The sequence below is a fragment of the Lampetra planeri genome, chromosome 15, assembly GCF_965212315.1.
Source record: "Lampetra planeri chromosome 15, kcLamPlan1.2.h2, whole genome shotgun sequence".
NCBI classification, from domain to species: Eukaryota; Metazoa; Chordata; class Hyperoartia; order Petromyzontiformes; family Petromyzontidae; genus Lampetra; species Lampetra planeri.
In genome coordinates, this window is record NC_136121.1 from 9615077 (window position 1) to 9633213 (window position 18137).

An 18137-nucleotide genomic window follows, 5' to 3' on the forward strand; every position below is an offset into this window, starting at 1 on the left:
TGCCACACTTAATTTTCGGAACCTCCAATTGTATTGCCCTTTACCGCCACGATTAACACGGTTGGCTACGTACGGTGCGAAAAAAGTTCAACGTACGTACATCAAATTCCTAACATCATCGGCACGCATCTGCCAAAGTCGCGTGCAAGAGGTTGATTTTTATACATCCGCTTTGTTATGACTACCCTGTGGCCGGTTGCATGAACAACTTAAGTGTGAAAAAAAAACACCCTCAGTTTGGCATTCGTAGCCAGGAGCAGTTGAGCAGAAATAAAATAAAAATCGCGAGGCGCTTCAATGCAACCGGCCCACAGCTCACTGGCGCACACAGCAAAACAAGAACATCACTTCTTGCGCCGCGCCTCCCTCTCCTAACATCTACAATAAAAATAGATTTTCTTTTTTTTAACTGCAATGCGACGACGATGCAATGTCTTGTCGTCCTCTACGTATCCGCGTTAAACAAGCTGAAGCGTAAAATTGCGTCCTCATGGCCGCTGTAAATTGTACCATTGCAGTCTCGTGAAGGTGGCCCAGAGTGCGTGGGGGACGAGTCTTGACACCACAGGGGAGTTTCCCAGCTGCCACTGCCGCTGTTGCATCTCCCACTGCGTATCTCCCGGAGCGGCATGCGGCTCTTTAAGTGACCGCTTCGTGACGTTGATTCAGTCAGGATCGCCGTCTCGTTTTCACCCACAGTGCATTGCGGCGCCTCTCGAAATATTGCTGTGGTTTTTTATCGTTCGTCTGTTTTTGTTTTACCGAATTAGAAAGAAAGGCTCTCCTTCGTTATTTAGGTTGACGGACCCCTGCCCATAGATGAAGGTAAATTGTAAATGGTGCAGCACTGCAATATGACGCCAGTTTGCTTGCGTTGTGGCCGAAACGTCGTGAGAATTGTATTTCATTATGTTTTATTTTTATTATTTTATTATTTCCCTTCTACGTGACTTTACCGAAAGAACCAAGAATATGACGCCAGTGTTGACGAAAGGCGCTTGACTATTGGAGCTCCGCAGAGCTGGCAAGATTAAAACAATAATTTGCTCTTTTAGATTGGTGGCAGCCGCGAAGAGCCTTCGAACTAACACGTTGTCTCGATAATTGTATCACAATTATTGCAGTGGGACATCTATACGTTCGCAATCTATACGTGCTATTAAAAAAGGGCCATTGCCCGAAACGTCGTCTGTTAATTATCATATTTCTTGTTTTATCCTTTTAGATAGATTGTATTTATTTGAGCAGGAAGGGCCCCAATGAGCAGCTTGGCTCTATTCCATGGGCGTCCTGCGACGGCACTGATGTTGTGATAACAGTACACACACAGTGGTGTTGACGAGTGTGCATTCAATGCCCTCTGTATAATGCATGGCCGATCACCAAATTGAGAACGATACCGAAACCTCCACAGCCCCTTAGCGATAGCGGTGGGGGGGCGGACGAGAGAGGGTGAACCTCTTGATAAGTATGATAAATAAGAATATGTTTTACAATTTCTGGCAATAAAACGCATCCGTAATACAGCTGTGCTATTTTCGATTCTGTTTCTGCTGCTGTTGATTATTCTGCTGCTGCTGCTGTTGCTGCTCCTACTGCTTGTGTTGTTTCTGCGACTGCTGCTGCTTCTTGCTACTGCATCAACTGCTGCTTCCGCTACAACTGCTACCTGCTGTTTCATCTGCTGCTTCTGCTACAACTGTTTCTCCTGCTGCCGATCCTGCTTCGACAACTGCTTCTGCTCCCACTGCTTCTTCTGTTGCTTCTTCCTCAACCGCGTTTGCTCCTGCTGCTGCTTCTGCTACAACTGCTGCTTCATGTTTTGCTTCTTCTGCTGCTACTGCTGATTCTGCTTCATCTGTTGCCTCTTCTTCCGCCGCTGCTGCTGCTTCTATTGCTGCTGCTTCTATTGCTGCTGCCTCTATTGCTGCTGCGTCTATTGCTGCTGCTTCTATTGCTGCTGCTTCTATTGCTGCTGCTTCTATTGCTGCTGCTTCTATTGCTGATGCTTCTATTGCTGCTGCTTCTATTGCTGCTGCTTCTATTGCTGCTGCTTCTATTGCTGCTGCTTCTATTGCTGCTGCTTCTATTGCTGCTGCTTCTATTGCTGCTGCGTCTATTGCTGCTGCTTCTTTTGCTGCTGCTTCTATTGCTGCTGCTTCTATTGCTGCTGCTTCTATTGCTGCTGCTTCTATTGCTGCTGCTTCTATTGCTGCTGCTTCTATTGCTGCTGCTGCTTCTATTGCTGCTGCTTCTATTGCTGCTGCTGCTTCTATTGCTGCTGCTTCTATTGCTGCTGCTTCTATTGCTGCTGCTTCTTTTGCTGCTGCTTCTATTGCTGCTGCGTCTATTGCTGCTGCTTCTATTGCTGCTGCTTCTATTGCTGCTGCTTCTATTGCTGCTGCTTCTATTGCTGCTGCGTCTATTGCTGCTGCTTCTATTGCTGCTGCTTCTATTGCTGCTGCGTCTATTGCTGCTGCTTCTATTGCTGCTGCTTCTATTGCTGCTGCGTCTATTGCTGCTGCGTCTATTGCTGCTGCTTCTATTGCTGCTGCTTCTATTGCTGCTGCGTCTATTGCTGCTGCTTCTATTGCTGCTGCGTCTATTGCTGCTGCTTCTATTGCTGCTGCGTCTATTGCTGCTGCTTCTATTGCTGCTGCGTCTATTGCTGCTGCTTCTATTGCTGCTGCTTCTATTGCTGCTGCGTCTATTGCTGCTGCTTCTATTGCTGCTGCTTCTATTGCTGCTGCTTCTATTGCTGCTGCTTCTATTGCTGCTGCTTCTATTGCTGCTGCTTCTATTGCTGCTGCTTCTATTGCTGCTGCTTCTATTGCTGCTGCTTCTATTGCTGCTGCGTCTATTGCTGCTGCTTCTATTGCTGCTGCTTCTATTGCTGCTGCGTCTATTGCTGCTGCGTCTATTGCTGCTGCTTCTATTGCTGCTGCTTCTATTGCTGCTGCGTCTATTGCTGCTGCTTCTATTGCTGCTCCGTCTATTGCTGCTGCTTCTATTGCTGCTGCGTCTATTGCTGCTGCTTCTATTGCTGCTGCGTCTATTGCTGCTGCTTCTATTGCTGCTGCTTCTATTGCTGCTGCTTCTTTTGCTGCTGCTTCTATTGCTGCTGCTTCTATTGCTGCTGCTTCATATGTTGCTTCTGCTGCCGATCTGCTTCATCTATTTAACACGCAGTAGGCTTTTGAGACCAATATCATCCATAATACAGGTTTTTTTTGGGGGGGGGGGGGTTAAATCGAGTAAATATGAATGTGTCGTTAAACCCGCCACCAAAAAAACCTTGTATTTTGGATATTGGTCGCGAAAGCCTATGTGTTAAATAAAAGAGTTGTTAAGACGTTCAGACACCAAATAGAAACATTTTGCAAGGAATCAAGTCTCCGATAACCATACCCACTTGTGGTAAAAATACAAACAAATTATTGCCAGGGAGGCCAAAACCTCTTCTTATTTTTCATACCTTGACGCTGGCGAAAAAAAAGGTCCTCTCTCTCTCTCGTGACGAGTCAATCCGTAGGTTCAATTGGCGTTTGATCTCCGATGTAGCAGAGACCCCTGGTGGAATAGTGGCGATATTGCCACGTTGTAAAAAGAAACCGGAAGATGATTTCACGGCGGCCGGCCGGCCTGGCGGGCGGGCGGGCGGTCTTGTGTATTTGTCTCGCGCCCGTCGTCTCTTAATCGCCCCTAATTGGAAGGCAATCATCAAAGCAACGGCGGATGGGATTCGTTAACGATGGGACCCATTAGCGGGCGCTCCACTAATTATCGAATTCGAGTAAACCTCGGGGTAGGTGGGGGGGAATTGCAAAGAGCTCATTAATAGGCGGGGTGGGGGGGAAGGAGAGAGAGGTCGACACCGTTTCAAGCGCAAAGGGCAGGATTATTCGTGAGATATTATTTATAATTAACCTTAAGGAGAAATGTCACTTCCTCCTGAAGGAAAATGTTTGTGCCGTAATAAATAGCCAATTACCCTTATATGGGATTATCTCGCGCCGCGTGGCGTTCGTGGCAATTAAGGGTACTCGGGAAATTGCGGTTTTGATATATGCAATATGCTCACTGCATTATGCATGAAATGCGCACGTCTATATACATACACGCCATAACAAACAAACAAAAATGGACATCTGTTAAATTTGTATTCTTTGTATATTTTTCTCGTTCGAATGGGTCTTCCATGCCAATATTATCCGGCAACATTCGCGTCGCACGCAGACTCCCCGTGCAGCGGCTTCAACCTTGCAGTGCCTCATCGGCAGTGCCACAATTTTGTGTGAACAAAATGCTGCTGCCCGGGGTTTGCCCGATGACATTGGCGAGAGAGCGCGCGCCCTCCAATGATCCGATCGACATCCCTAATTTATATCGGATCATTGGGATTGATTAGGAATAAATCGGCATTTTGCGACCTCCACTGTTACTGTGTAGCATATTATCGTGTGCCAGGGACTCTATGAGATGATAGGACAATAGTCTGAGTCCATAATTGGCAATAGGTAACGGCAAAGCGGTTATAAGTGACTCACAGAATTGTGCGCAGTTGCGTCTACAGTCCACGACTTCCCTGAAGGCATTCACCTTCAGCGAGCGCGATGCCGATCACACGACGCGGTTCGAATTCGACCCTCGATCGATGACTGCCCCATCGCCGCACACGCGTCGAATAAAAAGCAAGGTAAAAGTTACTTACTAACAACTCCTATCGTTTTTCATTGCTGGAGGGGTTGCCCCCCCCCCCTACCTGAAAATCCTGACTCCACCATTGTACGTCATTCCACTACTGTACTTATATATTTGTAAGAAGCGACTAGCTATCACAAATGATAGCTCAACGAAGTGGCTTATCATGTGTATGAACATTGACGGCAGTCGAATACTCTAAACGCGTGATGTTGATTCTAAATGTGGAGGGAACACAATCGGAGGATCCGGAGAAAAATCTACGCGACTACGGGGAGAGAGAGACACGCAAACTCAAAATATACAGCAGTAGGCGTCAGGGTCAGGGTCGAACCCACGATCTCCTGCACAGCAGGCGAGGGAGTTAACATCTCCTAGCCACCGTGATGATGAGAGAAAGAAACACGCAAACTACAAATATACAGCAGCAGGCGTCAGGGTCGGGATCGAACCCACGACCTCCTGCACAACAGGCAAGGGAGTTAACATCTCATAGCCACCGTGATGATGAGAGAAAGAGACACGCAAACTCCAAATATACAGCAGTAGACGTCAGGGTCGGGATCGTGCCCACGACCTCCTGTATACCAGGCGAGGGAGTTAACATCTCATAGCCACCGTGATGATGATGAGAGAGCGAGAGACACGCAAACTCCAAATATACAGCAGCAGGCGTCAGGGTCGGGTTCGAACCCACGACCTCCTGTATACCAGGCGAGGTAGTTAACATCTCATAGACATCGCGGAACCTGCAGGTTGCTCTCAGCATTCTTCACCACCCTGGCCAATGCATTTTGGTGAAGAAGGGAGGAAGGGCTTGAACCGGTTCAGTTCTCCCCCCCCCCACCCACCACCACTAATGTCAGCCTTGGCTGGGAATCGATCGAGGTCACTACGCCACCGCGCCCCGCAATGGAGCATTATGGGTAATTAAAACATCGATCCACCCTCTCTGCACTGTGGGAACACGGGCATGGATGTGCGCTGTTAACCACATTAGCGTAAACGGAACGCGAGATCATACTTTGCATAATTTTCTCTTAAATCGTTACTAAATCCGTTTGTACGTTCGGAAGTGCATGCAGCGCATCGTGAGAAGAACGGATATAAATCAATGACGGGATACAAATCAATGCGGGATCGAGAGTCGGCTTTGTACCCTACTCAATAATCTGTGTGTAGCTTTAAAGTAGAGATGCGTGACATTGATGCACGGTCATGTCCTGAACCAGGAACATCTACAATACTCTTAGGTTGTTTCGGTAAAGTCACGAAAGCTTCAAACCTAGAACATCTACAATGATACGACTCGTATTATCATCAGCCACGATATATCTACTGCTGGATGAAGGTATCCCCAAACCATCGCCATCCCTCACAGCCCCGCGATGCCAAAAGACCACCTCACGCCTGCACGTGACCTGATCGTATCGCTCCATCTCCGCGGCGGTTGTACTTTATGTAAATAATTTGTTGTTGTTGTTGTTTTGCTCTTGTTGATTCGCACATTCCCTCCACCCTGCAATGTCCTGTAACTTTGTCTTTTAGTTTGTTGTCCTATACCCCCCCCCAAACACACATAGCACGGTTGGCTACGTACGGTGTGAAAGAAGGTCAACACAAACACATAGCACGGTTTGGCAACGTACGGTGCGAAAAAAGTTCAACATACGATGGCCATGCTTCTGATCCACGCGTGCTTGCGACGGGTGCCGTGCAACTATTGAAAACTCTTCTCTCCGCGTGCACCGGTATTCTGCCTTGAATTCCCGCCACACCCTGCTGTTGATGGCAGCCTCTTCGTCTCATCATTGATCCCGAATCCACATCGACTCCGCTCGGCAGCACACGAAGCCCTGATCGACCCACGCAACGAGACAACACGTTTCGCGTCGACACATGCACATGACTCACCTACCAACTCTCACTCTCTCGCTCGCCCACCCGCTCACGCTCGCTCGCCCACCCGCTCACTCACTCACTCGTTCATCCATTCACTCACTCGCTCACTCGTTCATCCATTCACTCACTCGCTCACTCGTTCATCCATCCACTCACTCACTCGTGCATCCATTCACTCACTCGCTCACTCGTTCATCCATTCACTCACTCGCTCACTCGTTCATCCATTCACTCACTCGCTCATTCGTTCATCCATTCACTCACTCGCACACTCGTTCATCCATTCACTCACTCGCTCACTCGTTCATCCATTCACTCACTCGCTCACTCGTTCATCCATTCACTCACTCGCTCACTCGTTCATCCATTCACTCACTCGCACACTCGTTCATCCATTCACTCACTCGCTCACTCGTTCATCCACTCACTCACTCGCTCACTCGTTCATCCATTCACTCCCTCACCCGTTCGCTTACCCACTCACTCACCGGCTCACTCACTCACCCGCCCACTCACCCACCTACTAGCTCACTCGCTCACTCACCCGCGCAATAATTTACTCGCACGCCCTCCCACTCTCTCGACGCCCGCTCGCTCGCCCGCTCGCTCACTCGTTCATCCATGCACTCACTTGCTCACTCATTCATCCATTCACTCACTCGCTCACTCGTTCATCCATTCACTCACTAACTCGTTCATCCGTTCATCCATTTACTCACTCACCCGTGCATCCATTCACTCACTCACCCGTTCGCTTACCCACTCACTCACCGGCTCTCTCACTCACCCGCCCACTCACCCACCTACTAGCTCACTCGCTCACTCACCCGCGCAATAATCACCCACACACTGATTTACTCACTCGCTCACTCACTCGCCCACCCGAGCTCGCATCCACCCACTCACTCGCTCACGCACTCGTTCACCAATTCACCCACTCACTCACCCTTTCGCCCACTCACTCACCCGCCCACCCGAGCTCGCATCCACCCACTCACTCATTTACTCACTCACTCACCCTTCATTCGCCCACTCAGGTTAGTGGTATTCAGCCCATCTAACAGCCGAACTCATGACGGAACTGTTGAGTAAAGCTTACAAAGCCAAACTAAGGCGCCTTCATTCGTGATCGCTTGTGCGCTATAAGAATGTCGCGAATGCTAAACACACGAATGTATAAATAACCCATCTCTTTAAAGTGGCCTTCCCTCTTACATTTGCCCGGGTTCTGTTTTCGTTTCCTGCTCTTCGTGCTGTGCGCATTAGGATCCGAGGATGGAGTGCGTATTGTAAATTTGAATTATTATTCATTTTCAAGTTACGTCTCTCCAAATGTCAACGTACGTCTGATGAGCAATTTGGTTGTCCGCTCCATCATTCGCGGATTTTGTGCAATAAATGTGACCATTTAATTTGCTCCACAAAAAAAAATGCGAAATAAATCACCGTCGAAAAATGTGCATCCAACAGGTGGCACAATCTCCCAACAAAAGAACTCGCACGTGAATTGCCCGGATGGAGGAGGAGCGGTGGCGCAATGGTTAGCGCACCACACGAAGAACGCAGCTTACGTGAATGCGATTCGAGTGCCACGCCGAAGCGACGAGGTCTGAACCTAAATGATGCCCTTTCCACACCCCGCCCCCATTTCAACAACCCGCGTTAACCGGCGTGGTGAAGTATGGTCAAACAACCACCACGACCGACACGCCGTGGGGAGGCCTTCATCCAGCAGTGGATTGACAAAGGACTGACATTTATTGTATTACTGTGCCATGTTATATATCCCTATTGTACACTTTTCATGAAGACGACCGCTTGTGTCGCGATCGAAACGTCGTAGTTTTTTGTTATTTGCTTTGAACTTAATCTCCGTGACTTTACCAAAAGACCCAAGAATAATATTGTACAGTTAAAAGTCTTGTACATTTCCATTATTCTCCAACTTGCAAGCATTTCTGTTGTATGAAGGTCTCGCCAAGCCGGTTCCACAATGGAACAATCCATCTGGCTCCTGCCCACGAATAACCCCTTTTTAGCCCTCGCTCAGGAGGGGGGGGGGGTCACTCCTTCTGCGTTGCTGGTCCCACTGACTGAAACTCCCTCAACCGCCCTCCCCCTCTCGTTCATCCGTGCTGTAGACTCTCTGGTCGTGTTCAAGTTCAGACTCAACACATTCCTCTTTTTAACACGTAGGCTTTCGCGACCAATGTTATGGACATTCCTCTTCTCTGCCTGATTGACCGCCTCTCTATAGAACATGAGTATGCCTCCCCCCCTCTGTTTTTGTACAGCGCCTTGCGACGAGGTCACACGTTTAGACGTTATAAACATTGTACGTAATTTTGTGAGTACATCATGGGACTTCCTTTGCCAGGATCAAAATATAAGAATAGGTTTTCCCCTTTTATCTGGCAACAAAACAGTTGTGTTAAGATGTTAAAACGTCAAACTGAAACCTTTTTGCAAGGAATCATGTCTGCATTAACCACAGATACTTGTGGTGAAAATACAAACAAAGAACGTGCTCTCACAGTATGTGCATTGTCCTTGAAAGCAGACATGCTTCCTTGCAAAAGGTTTCAGTTTGGTGTTTTAACATCTTAACACAACTGTTTTGTTGCCAGAAAAAAGAGGAAAACCTATTGTCATATTTTGGGTACTGGCAAAGGAGGTCTCATGATGTAGATGCTCAACTCGAGCTCTCATTACTCTGATAGTGCAATGTCTTTGAGCTGTACGCCTTTTGGCGTCCTCTGGTCTAGCACCGTTTGAGACGAGGCTCAAAAGAAAGCTGTCTCCGGTGTGGACCAATCAGTTTCAAAGAGAATGCACATACTATCAGAGTATGTTTTTCGTTTGCATTCTGACCACAAGTATTGTGGTTAATGCAGACATGATTCCTTGTACAAGGTTTCAGTTTGGTGTTTTAACATCTAAACACCGTGTTTTGTTGCCAGATAAAAGGGGAAAACCAATTCTCATATTTCGTGAATGGTTTGTGTGGGAGGAAACAGGGCACCGCGGTGGTGAGATATTAACTACCTCGCCTGGAACACAGGAGGTCGTGGGTTCGGTCCCGACCCTGTATATTTGGAGTCTGCAATGTTCTCCCCGTAGTCGCGTTGATTTTTCTTCGGGTCCTGCGTTTTTTTACATCCAAGTGTAGCGACGTGCGTTTAGAGTATTGCGAAACATTTCCACGTGATAAGCCACTTCGCTTGAATATCATTTATGGCCATAAAAAAGAGCTATATAGCTCAGTGGGCCTTACGTGGTAAAATAAAATAAAAATGTGTTTGTTTTTAACTGTAGAGCTCGGGGGGAAAAAAAACCCTGCAGGCATACGAAGGGATAACACTCCGTTACACACGGAGCTTACGAACCAACTTGTTGTGCTGCCATCACCTGGCCACATCGCCACTGCCCAGCGGGTTCGGGAGATTCACAAATCTCGACGTGACCCAACCAACCAACCGAGCCGACGATTGCAGGGCAGGCACATCCACCGTTTGCCCGGCACGACGACGTCAATGGAAGTGATTAGGCGAGAACCGGGTGAACAAGTTTCGGGAAGCCCTTCGTATTGGAATGTGACGACGTGAGGGCAAAGAGCTCCGAGTTGTCTCCACGCTTGGAGAGACGCAGAGAGCGAGAGAGAGAGAGAGGCAGGGCGAGGGAGGAAAGCGGTCGATACAGTTCAAATCAGGTTCCCTTAAGTTTCGATTTAAAGCTTTCGTGACTGCAGGGATTCATCTATCTTGGTTCTTTCGGTAAAGTCACGTAAAAGGGAAATAATAAAATAATAAAAATAAAATATTATTACATTTCGATTTAAAGCTTTCGTGACTGCAGGGATTCATCTTCTTGGTTCTTTCGGTAAAGTCACGTAGAAGGGAAATAATAAAATAATAAAAATAAAACATAATAAAATATTATTAAATTTCGATTTAAAGCTTTCGTGACTGCAGGGATTCATCTTCTTGGTTCTTTCGGTAAAGTCACGTAGAAGGGAAATAATAAAATAATACAAATACTACATAATAACATTAAAAAAAATATCACGACGTTTCGGCCACAACACAAGCAGCCGTCCTCAGGTGAAGAAACAGAGCTGTCGGAAAGACAGTGCTCCAATGAACACTTTCTTGGCGGTGATCATTGGGACGTTGTCTTTCCGACAGCCCTGTTTCTTCACCTGAGGACGGCTGCTTGTGTTGTGGCCGAAACGTCGTATATAATTTTTTTTTATTATGTTTTACTTTTATTATTTTATTATTTCCCTTCTACGTGACTTTACCGAAAGAACCAAGAAGACAGGTTCCCTTAGTCCGGGGTTTTCACCAAAACTCCAGTCCTCGCGAACCCATCCACCACCACGTGACGTCTCTCCGCTTGGAGCAACTTACTCGCCGCTCAAACACAAATGAACTCGTTCCGCGCTGAGTGTTAAACACGCAAGCCCTCCCTCCCCAGTGGCACGACAATCAATTATGCGCTGTCTGCGTCACGGGCAACACATGTCGACATACGCGCCGTGTGAATTGTATCTGTCAATTATTAGTTACAAAACACTTTTACATTTAGATTTAAAGCTTTCGTGACTGCAGGGATTCATATTCTTGGTTCTTTCGGTAAAGTCACGTAGAAGGTAAATAATAAAATAATACAAATACAACATTACAAATTCTCACGACGTTTCGACTGCAACACAAGCAATCATGATGATGATTGCTTGTGTTGCAGTCGAAACGCACCGAAATAACCAAGAATAAAAAACACTTTTACTCAAATAAAATGCCCCTTTTCGCCATTTTATTGCACAACTGTAAGCCGCTGCACCCAGACCAGACAACTTTCAGGATTTGTTTTTATTCCTCTACGAATCATTGAAAACGCTAAAAACAACAACAACAACAAACGCCTCCAACAGCCAAAACGAAGAAGCAACGAATAACTTACAGTACGTTGAGAAAAAATATATATGCGCGGTGAGAGAAATTGCCATAGCAGTGCCGCATTATCTGGCCTTGTTTACTGCCACGGCAAAGTGCACGGCACTCTCTCAAGGGTGTGCGTGTGTGCGTGTCGTGCGGGTGTTCGAGAGCAGGGGGAGCGGCAGTGTCGTCTTTCGCTACCGAACCCGGCGACCCGAGTTCGATTCCCGCTCACGGGCACAACACCCAGTGTCGATTATAATTATCTGAACCGGTACTGGGCCTCCCCTAGGTCGACTCGGCCTCAACTGAGAACCTGTTGCGGTGTGTAAACAATCGCCACTTGGGGAGACAAAGGCGGCCGGGCGTGGTTTCTGTCCCACCCACCCCCTCGTGTGCCGTGCCGGCCTTCATAGGTGCTACTCGCAAACAGCACTTGCCCCAACAGTCTGTTACGGGCTACACACGGGGGGGGGTCTTTGTCTTTGTGTGCAGGGTGGCTGTTAGGAGGGGAGGGAGCTTGCAGGGAGGGCAGGGGGGAGGAGGGGGGGAGCTATTAGGGCTGCGTGAACTTGTGTGGGCGTGCAGAGAACACTTGCGGCGGATACGTGCGATGAGATTAGAAGGAAGGCGGCAAGGGTGGAGGAGGTTCTCAACGGATACAACAAACCCGGAACAGCAAAATAAAAATCGCCCGTCGCTCTGTCCATCCGGAGCTCTCTGTCTCTGCTCGTCTCTCTCTCTCTCTCTGATTAGCCGTACTCGGAGAAGGAATTCAATTCGACCGTCCAGCGGACAACCGCGGCGAGATAATCATGACCGACGACATCGCGCCCACGGCGTGCCGCGCAGCGACGCGCCCACAAGTGCCGAGTTGAACGTTTCAGTGCCGACACGTGGCCAGGTAAGGGATGAGGAGTGGGGGGGAGGGGGGACCCCACGGTTTGCGGCAGGTGCGGTCGGTGAACGGTCTCGAGAAATCCTTTCACTCGTCTAACAATTATCTGACACCCGTGAGTCCAATTCGCACGTTACTGGCTTGGTCGTAATCATCAGCCACGATTTATCCGCTGCTTGATGGAGTTCTCGATTCACCCTTACCGTGTTGATCGCGTGGGCCGGGGTGGTGGGGGGGGGTGTTGTTTGAATGTTTGTTAGAGTTGGTGAAGGAGGGGGGGGCAAGAGCGGTCCAGATGTATCACTTTTACTGCGGCTATAGTCGCGGCCGCTCCGTCGCCACGTGCGTCTAACGCAGACAGATGATGGTCGTGACCGAGAATGACTCATACAAATCATAATAGCGTTTCTTAGAAGGAGTAGACAGGTGATATCTGCTAAAGAAAAATCGAGTCTATGATGATACATTTTAAAACAAATCTAAAACCCACAATTAACGAATGTTTGAACTTACAGGGTTGGGTCAGCCTAAAGGTCAATATTCATGTTATGTCTTGCGCTAATCACTAATACTGAGCTGCATACGAGCAACTTCTTTGGTAAACAAAGTGATTCGTTGCCCGTTGAGTTTGACGCTAAAGCCGAAAAAAGGGTGATTATGAAACTACACTATATTTAGCTATATTTCAGAAGCGACCTGACCACAAATGATAGCTCAACGAAGTGGCTTACATGGAAATGTATAGCAGTCAAATACTCTAAATGTGGAGGGAACACAATCGGAGGATCCGGAGAAAAAACAAACGCGACCACGGGAAGAGAGACACGTCGAGTTCAAATATACAGCAGGCATCAGGGTCGGGATCGAACCCACGACCTCCTGGTCCCTGCATACCAGGCGAGGGAGAGATCATTCGCCGCAGCCACTCGGGGCCGCAACATTAGCCACCTTGTTACAAAAGAAAATGTGCTTCTCGAATTGAATCTCGACCTTCCATGGATTCGTCGGTGAATTGTTAACACAATAACTCACAACAATTTTACATCATGGGGGTTGTGTGACCATACTTGACTATGCCGCTCAAGTCGGCGATAGTGATGGGAAAGCCCAGGACCGTTTCAGATCTAGCCTCCCCGCTTGGAGCCTCTGAGTCATCCCCTCCATCTCGTCGAGGGCGAACCGGGCACGGTTCAAGCGGTGGCGCGTTCCAAGTTATTTGTTTAGACAGCAACCTTTGGACTGTGACCCTGAGCTCTTGCACCCCCACCGCTTCACCAACCCGCTCTGACCAGCGTCGTGAAGCACGGAGTCGCTGTTTGCCCTGCTGGGGCTCATCAACGGAGGCAGCCGGGCGTTACTCAAAACAAATATCGCTGCTGGTTCGCCAGATGTTGTCGGCTCGTTCACTTTCTCCCCTTGCACCGCGAGTCGCCGGCGTCGTTCCGTAGCCTTCCAGCTCAGGCGAGGCCTTCACGTGTTGGAGTCCGGGTAAAAGGTAACAGCCCTGCAAGGGTTTGTTCACGACGTTGTCGGCGGAAGGGCCACCACTCGGGAGAGATGTCTATCAGCAGTCCCTCCGGTTGGTATTTGGCCTATTCTGCCACGCTGGCCCAAGACGTACTTGGAAGAGGTGGGAGGAAACCCCACACTTTACCCCACCACACGTGACCTGCCGGTCGATCAACTGTGGCGTACCCCCATGTATCTACGGCTGTGTGGACAGAGGTGGTGGTGTGGGGGATGAGTGTAGGAACAACAGATTTTGTTGTACTGCCCCCTACTGCCCACAAGGCCTACTACGCCTGTGTCTGGCCCATGGTGGTCCCCAAACAAAGCTTTATCCAGGATCAACGCTGCTTAGCATGCGTGATCTGACTGCATCGCGCCCCTGTGCGTGGGGTGACCTGGTCAGAGTGGAACGGAGCCCGCGCTGGTCTTCCTTGGCAATAGGAACTTCATCGTCCATTCAGCATCGGCAGGAGCAAGCGCGTGGGGCAGGCGACACGGCAACACCACACGGAGTTCATTCCCAGCCTTGTCCTGCCAAAGCCCCGGGCCCTCGTCCCACACCTCCTTTATAGCCTCCTCTTTCCTTCTTTCCCACCAATCTTGGGGGGGGGGGGGGTTCCCACTCTCCAATGGCCTAGCTCCATTTGCCGCACCTTTCTTCTCGGTGTCTTAAATTATTTTCCTTGGGCAAGGCCCCCTTTCCACGGCGTGACCCCTCCGTCGAATCTTAGCGTGCACCACCTTCGCAATAGCCCTTTGGCGAAACCCAAACCACATTTTCTGATGGTGGAAACCAACGGCCTAAACCGACCGACGGAGGTCTCCCCATTGAACCTGCTAAGTTCAACGGGGGCTACATGCGGCTCTTTAAGTGACTGCTTCGTGACGTTATTTATTAATGTCCCCACCGTCTCATATTCACTACGCAGTGCATTGCGGCTCTTGAGATATTAGTTTTGTAATTAATTACAATATATATTCTTGTTATATTGTTTTCCACCTCTATGTGGGTTTTACCGGTACATGAAAGGAATTGACACCTGTATTTCGGGGTGGCAGGAAATTAATTTGTACCGAGATTTGGTACCGGGTATTGTGTTTTGTCGAACCTTATCAGAGTAAACTACGCAGATTTGATCATGGACCTAGTGCTGAGAAATGTATCGCAGGTGGAAAAAGGGTGGCGACGCTAGATGGGAGGAAGTGGTTCATAGAAGCTTGCCCCGTCCTTTCAACTGCCGCTCCAGGAGATGGATTCTGAGCCGCGTGACCTCTGGATTGAAGGTCCAGCATGCTGACCGTTGCGCCGCAGTGGAATTGTGAAGAATGCGTCCGTCCACTTCGTTTGTTTTGGCCACCCTCGCTGAGCTACCTGGTTCCGCAAGACACGGAAACTGGCGGTGGCAGTGGCCGCCTGTCACCGCCCCACTCTTGTGCCATGTGGGGTGTTGATAGCAGAGCCGTGTGGACATACTCTTGAGCCCAAACACCAAACCGGTCCTGGTCTGGCAGTCCCCAAATGTCTGCAGCTGTGGTGGTGTGGTGCCCACAGTCTACGGTTGTAACTTCCTATCCGCCAGAGTGTGCTCCCTGATAATAAACACTTGGCTCATAGACTACGAACCTGTTGTGTGCTTGGGGAGGGGGCACGGGGGAACTCGAAGCACCGACGGCGGGGGGGGGGGGGTGAGTTGCAATGTTCCGTGGCCAGAACGTTGAAGATGATGCTACTTGAATGTATGGCTATGTTTTGGCTGGGTTTTCAAAAGCAAAATTGAACAACGTTGTGGGACATAGATGTGCAATACAACCCTCCGGCGCTCGCTTCTCCACCACTCCGGCACGGCGTGGGGGAGGCCCTCTTCCAGTGAGGGGATTCACAACAGGGCTTGTAAGTGTGCTTCGATTGGCCGGTGATGGAGACTTGCTATTTATCTAAACGATTTGTTTTTCCAGGTACGGCCCACTGAGCTGATGTAGCTTATTTGTCAAAAGCCACCTGACCACAAATGACAGCTCAACGAAGTGGCTTATCATCATGTGGAGCTGCATAACAGCCAAATGCTCTGAACCCACGTCAATTCTTAAATGGCTAACCATGGAGTGGCAGCCCCAACGATGGAGCACGCCTCCAGAAGGCATCCCACCATGGAAGGAAGTGGAAGGACGAGATAAGCTCGTGAACCGGCGGCTAGATGGATTGCGAGAAAATAAATGGACGATGTGCAATGATTGAGCAATAAATAGTGTTTACATGCGCCCACGCCGGCCGTAGCAAAGCACAGGCAAATAGCAGTTCTTCCCAGCAGCTGCCCATCCGAGCAGGCAAAGGACTTGATCAACCCTCGGAGCCACACACAAGTCCAAATATGTCTCGTAATCAGGGGAGAACGGCACAGTTTTGCGAAGATGATTTGCTTTGATGTAAGGCCCTCCGGGGCGAACCGCAGCGCGCCACGACACATCTGATCTGAGGCATTTGGGAGGAGCACCCCAGCGGCAGCATCTGCCCTTGTGGGCGCAAGGTGGCTCGGCACGTGGCTTGCAATTGACAACTTTGGACGCTGACACCGGCACACAGTGGCCTGCTATTGCGAATTCCGTCAGGAGATCTTTAACGTCCACTTTAAGTCAGTGCATTTATATACGCGCCACTCTTATAACTTAGCTTATCACGAGTGCGCAATTTTCATACTGAACTTGTGAAATGTCTGTAAAGGGTCTCAAACATTGCACAGCAGCGGATAGTTTCAAGCCAATGGACCGCTGAGTAGGTGAGTGGTTGAGTGAGTAGGTGAGTGAGTAGGTAGATGAGTTCCAGGTCGATAGGACCGCTGAGAAGGTGAGTGGGTGGGTGAGTAGGTGAGTGAGTGGGTGGGTGAGTAGGTGAGTGAGTGGGTGGGTGAGTAGGTGAGTGAGTGGGTGGGTGAGTAGGTGAGTGAGTAGGGAGATGAATTCCAGGTCGATAGGACCGCTGAGAAGGTGAGTGGGTGGGTGAGTAGGTGAGTGAGTGAGTGAGTGGGTGGCTGAGTAGGTGAGTGGGTGGGTGAGTAGGTGAGTGAGCGAGTGAGTGGGTGGGTGAGTAGGTGAGTGAGTGAGTGGGTGGGTGGGTGAGTAGGTGAGTGAGTGGGTGGGTGAGTAGGTGAGTGACTGAGTAGGTGGGTGAGTAGGTGAGTGAGTGAGTGAGTGGTTGGGTGAGTAGGTGAGTGAGTGGGTGAGTAGGTAGATGAGTTCCCGGCCGATCGCGAAGCTGTGAGGTTCAGCGAGTGCACAGTCTCGCCTGGGGTTTCCTGCCTTTTCCCCTTTCCGCACATGTGGTCAGCATTTCCATGGCCTGCGGCTTGTCCCGACTCTATGCGGCCCGCTGGTGGTGGGGGCATCCTCGTCACTGTTTCTATGGCCGGAACGGAACGGTGCAATGCTGATATAATCAAAAGAGCCCCCCCCCTCCCTACCTTTTCCTTTGTACAGCCAGAGATGTGGATCACACTTTACGCCAGCTCACCCAATCCGCGAGCTGAGCACTTCATCCAATCCTCTGCTGGGTAAAGTCTTCCCCATGCCGTGTCCAGACTTCACCTGCACCATTAAGCAGCGCCCCCCTCCCACTCCCCCCTCCTTCCTGAACCTCCTTCCGTTCCTCGCTTTAAGCCATCACCTCTTCTCCATTGTCCATTCCTTTCCTCTTCCCTTCTCTCGCCCCTCCGTTCCTTCCCCGTCCACTCCCCTGTAGCCCTTCCGTGACCTCACGCGCCCTCTGTCACGGGGACACTGGATCCTCAATCCCTCGCAAAGTGCGCTCGCCGTCTAAATTACGAGGCGAAGTAGCTCACAACCAAGGCGCTCTGTGAGTGTGAGATCATATCCCCATGGCGGTTGTTTGGCCATACTTCGCACGCTGGTGCATGCGGGCTGGGGAGCTGCGGGTGTCGAACACGACTCCGGATGTCGCGGATGGTTAGTCGTGGACGGGTATCTTTTTTTTATTCAGAATCCACATAACTTCATTGAAATCATGCCAAATATCAATCTACTTCTGTCAGCAAACAGCAACACAAGCATAAACACACTTTCAACAAGTAACAATAAAACAAACTGAAGAGCAGGGTGGCAAAGGACAGTGCTTCATAAAGGGAGGGCATCCTTGGGCGAATGAAGTTTGATGTCCATACTTCTGGAATTCCCACTCA

At 49.5% G+C, this 18137-nt stretch overlaps 1 protein-coding gene across 4 annotated transcripts in view; it reads left to right on the forward strand.

Annotated features, from left to right (window-relative positions):
* The first annotated feature begins 12147 nt into the window (after positions 1–12147).
* The window catches only part of LOC144722700 (arf-GAP with Rho-GAP domain, ANK repeat and PH domain-containing protein 1-like), a 76955-nt gene continuing 70965 nt past the window's right edge, over positions 12148–18137 (forward strand). For all 4 annotated transcript variants that reach the window (XM_078601021.1, XM_078601022.1, XM_078601023.1 and 1 more), the window contains exon 1: positions 12148–12444. The gene's annotated coding sequence lies outside the window, so the exon portion shown is untranslated. The remainder of the gene's footprint in view (positions 12445–18137) is intronic.